Source organism: Telopea speciosissima, chromosome 5, assembly GCF_018873765.1.
Source record: "Telopea speciosissima isolate NSW1024214 ecotype Mountain lineage chromosome 5, Tspe_v1, whole genome shotgun sequence".
In the NCBI taxonomy this organism is placed as follows: domain Eukaryota; kingdom Viridiplantae; phylum Streptophyta; class Magnoliopsida; order Proteales; family Proteaceae; genus Telopea; species Telopea speciosissima.
The window spans coordinates 15,324,324-15,328,656 of record NC_057920.1 but is presented as its reverse complement, the minus strand read 5'-3'; the positions used below and the strand labels follow the sequence as shown (position 1 = coordinate 15,328,656).

Below are 4,333 nucleotides of genomic sequence, written 5' to 3'. Positions count from 1 at the left end.
GCACTGGCAAAGAGAATGCCAAGAAGAAGAAAAAAATAAAGTGAGAATAAAGAATAAGTTGATCCCACTTATTTTTCTGATATCTATTAAAAAAGAGTTTTCTTCCCAATTCCTTTGCCTTGTGAAGTATAAAGTACGTTTCATTATTTGGCACATGGTAGTACATGGGTTAGTCCATGTGATAGAGGATCAGACAAACAACTCAGTGGTACAATTTTAGCTTAAAATGAATAGATGAAGTAACTAAAATTATAAAAGATGTCATTTTGTATTTTATATTTTATCTCCATTTGATGGCATTTTGATAATTTTATTAAAACTTTCAAATAGAGTTTGAGTAGCTTTTCTTGCTTACTATAGATTAAAATTTGTGCATTGAAATGTTTTCTACAGTCCTCAATCACATGGATTAACCCCCTCTATCACATGGACTAACCCATGTACTTTCAAGTGGCAAATAATGAAGCAATGTACTTTAGCAAACATAGTGATGCCTAGAAGGACCCTTAAAAAAAAGATAGCAATGACAAACCATATGATTTTTGTGAAGGACACATGTGAGCCATATAGAGTGCAAGGAGAGTAACTGCTCTCTTGTACAAGGAAGTGATCCGAATTCCGTACTCGATAAAGAGGCCCAAATACCCAGAAGAAGCAACTCTTTACTTATTTTTAGCGACACTCCTTTGCAATAAACATGAGAAACCGAAGATAGTATTACGTACTAGATAGAAAGGTTTTTTTTTTTAAAATCCTATACAAGGGCCCATAGGTCAACTAGAGGGATGGATGGAGGTGCACTAAGCGGATCCGGATCCTCTACTGTCGAGCTGCCTCAAGTGTCCTGCTGCGCAAACACAACAAGATGCGAAATGATCGCCTTACCCCCACTCGGGCAGGGATAAGGCGGTCATTTCACTCCTTGTTGTGTCTTCATAGCACGGTGTAGGATGGGCAGCTCAGCAGTAGAGGATCCAAATTGTGAGCTAGGAAGCTGTTGGCGATAGCAAGTCAGATGCCCATAGGACAACAAGAGGGGGAGGGCGGAAGGGAGGGTCAATTGTCCAACTAGAGAGGGGGAGGGGATGTCTCGAACACGAAACATGCCAGCGATTGGTACTTCAATGAGAAACACCATGACCAACTGCGCTCAACAACTATTGGTGATAGCAAGTAAGATGCTATAAAAAAACTACACACTTGTTTGTTCATAAAAAAAATACATAAAGTACTCTTTCTTTTATGGGAGTGTTTAAATGATTCCTCTATAGGTGTATTTAGAACTTGACACAATGACACCCTCTTTTAATTGGACGAAATTTTGCTGCTACAAGGCTGGCAGCCAAGGAAATTCTTTAAGATAGAGATATAAAAGGATGGGAGAGCATTCTTTGTGGGGGAGTGTGGCCCTTGTGCGTGTGCGAGGGCCAATGAGAGTGCAAGCAGGAGCATCATGGAGACGGGATTTTCACCTTTCATAGGGGGTAGGCAATCATTTCCCCCATCCCCACACAGTTTCTAGGTGTGGGCGGAACACTCCCTCCCATTGAGAACTTCTTTCTTGAAAGGGTTATTTCCAAATGACTCCCTAAAAATGGTCAAACTTATAGTTGCCCCCCTGAACTTTCACTAATTCCACGTGCATCCTTACTTTCCAAACTAAGTACCACTATAGTCTCTGCCGTTAGACAGAGACGTTATAACATAACGGATTCCAGTTTTTGAACTTCGATGGACCATTCTGCCCCTGAATAAGGTAAAATGACCAAAATAACCTTACCTGGGAAAAAAAAACACAAAAAAAAAACCTGCAACTCATCTTCCCCAAATCGCAACGATTTGGGGAAGATGAGTTTTTGAATCAGAAATCAAGAAGAAATTCAATTTCCCAAGAGGGATTCTCCCAGAAGGTGCCATTGGATATGTGCTTTATGATGATAACAGATTCGAGGTCTATCTGAATCGAGACCGCAAGTTTAATGTTGATGGAGGGTATACTCTGCATTACAGCAGGAAGATCACAGGACGAAATTGGAGGGCCCGAAAGGAACGGTCTAGATTTTGCTTCTCCCTGAATCCATCTTCTGGCCCTCTGTTTATCTTCCCCTCTCCCTCTTCCTCTCCTTCTCCACTCTCCACCCTTTCCCATCACTCTCTCTTTCTCTTGCTCGCCAAGTTTCTCTCTTTCTATCTTCTGTTCTTTGTTTCTTGGTTTTAGATTTTAAGGGTTTAAATCTCTTATTGGGTTTGATTTGATTTGATCATAAAATACAAATATGTTGTTGGGGGAAGAGGCCACAGTTCCTTCATCAGATTTGGGTGCTTTTGAAAGAGCTGCTTTTGCGAATGACTCAACGGATACAACTGTAAATCATGCAATAGATGCAGGAACAAAAGTTCAGCCAAGACGGGTTTAGTCCCAGATCGGGTGTGTGTGTGTGGTGTGTGTTGTGTATATCCGCCATTCCACGGTCCCAAAAGTCGGTTAACCTTTTGGGATTGGTGTGTGGTTTGTGTGATTACACTTTATTTCATCAAAAAACAAAAAAAAAAGTTCAGCCAAGACCGATCCTGATACCGATTTGATCCAACTGTACAAACTAGGGGTGTCAATTCCAGGCCCGACAGAGCCCGCCTGATTAAATCCTAGCCTGGCCCGGCCCGATTACTAAACGTGTCCGGTAAGCCCGACACGTTTAGTAATCGATTGGTCCCGGTGTGGGGTCCTAGCCCATCGGGTGTCCGATCGAACCGACCGATTCTAGGCCCGACCTCGACCGTCCTGTTACAGCCCGACCCAATCCAACCCTTTAACTTATAAACTTCCCCTCCCCTTCCCTCTAAATTTCCTTTCTTTTGTTTGTTTCTTTGTTGGTCTTTGACATTTATTGGTTATATACACTTAACGGATGAGGCTTAGTTTTAGTTTTTAGATTTTACTTTGTTAGATGTGCTTCTATTCGGTGTTGTGCTGCTATTTTTTTTATTCCCCTCTACTTGCTTTGTTAGATGTGTTTCTATTTGATGTTGTGTTGCTATTATTTTTCCCTCTACTGACTTTGTCAGATGTGCTTCTATTCGGTGTTGTGCTGCTATTTTAGTTGGGATAAACTTTATTTGACTTTGAGTTGAGGTGTACAATGACTGTCCAACGGTGTGATAGTTTGAACTTAAAATTCTGGTTGCATGTCAATTAGTAAGCCCACACCGTTTAAAGACCGTTTAGAGTTAAACGGTTCATTAACTCGTTTTAGGCCTGTTTAGTCCAAATAAAGCTGCCCCGATTAAAGACCGAACACCGATCGACCGAAATGAAACCGTACCATACCCACCCAAGGCAAGCCCGAATGCCTAAATGGTGGGACATGGTGCAGCCTATAAAATTGGTGAGGCCCAGCTAGGCCCAACCGAGACCGATCGATTGACACCCCGTGTACAAACAGTGCTAAAAATGTAAAAAAAAAAAATAGATTTTTTATAAGAAAACAAGGACAAACGTGTCATATTTGCCTCAGTTTGGGCGATCCTGATACGAATCGGCCGATCCGATCTAGTCGATATCGAGATCACGAACCATGGTCTCAATGGCTCAAAGAACCTTTTTTTTTTAAGGGTAAATGACACTCAAAGTACCTAAGGTTTTTACAAATTATAGTTTAGATACCCAATATTTCATATATTGGGTTTCGGATACCTAAATTGGATTATAAATAATTGATTTAAGTAGTTTTTTTTTTTTTTTTTTTTTCTATTTCAAATAATGGAAAAAAAAGATCTTTATGGTGTTTTCTACGTTCTCGCTCCCTCAAAAGGCACCGTGAAATGATGCCTCTGTCCCCTGAAAAATAGTTTTGAACCAGCAATTGGACGCGCCTCGGTTAATACCTCACTAGCTGCATCATTACCCAAACCGCAAAAATGCATATATGTTGTAAAGCTGGAAATATTCATAATTCCACTTCTAACAAAACGGAATAAGAAGAAAATCAAAGGCGTTGAAGGCATATACTACTACTACTACTACTACTACTACTACTACTACTACTACGACAATCTATTGATATACATATCCCAAACAAAAAGTGAGTTCCAACTTCCAAGGGACATATTATCACATAAAGGGATTAACATCATCAATATTATAATCAAATATACAATATAAACAAAAAGTGATCGAGTTCCAAGGGATATATAACTGTTTTCACTCACTACTACCTATTGATAAACCATATATAATTAATAAAGAGATTACCATCTTCAAGAACACAAAAAAAACAAATATATAATATACCTACCTCAACATGAATGAATCTTTTTCATTTAATATACAACT

The 4,333-nt window shown here is 39.7% G+C and overlaps 1 pseudogene; it reads right to left on the bottom strand.

The window, feature by feature from the left end:
• Positions 1–3,748: 3,748 nt before the first annotated feature.
• Positions 3,749–3,920, bottom strand: LOC122663481 (annotated as a pseudogene).
• Positions 3,921–4,333: the final 413 nt, after the last annotated feature.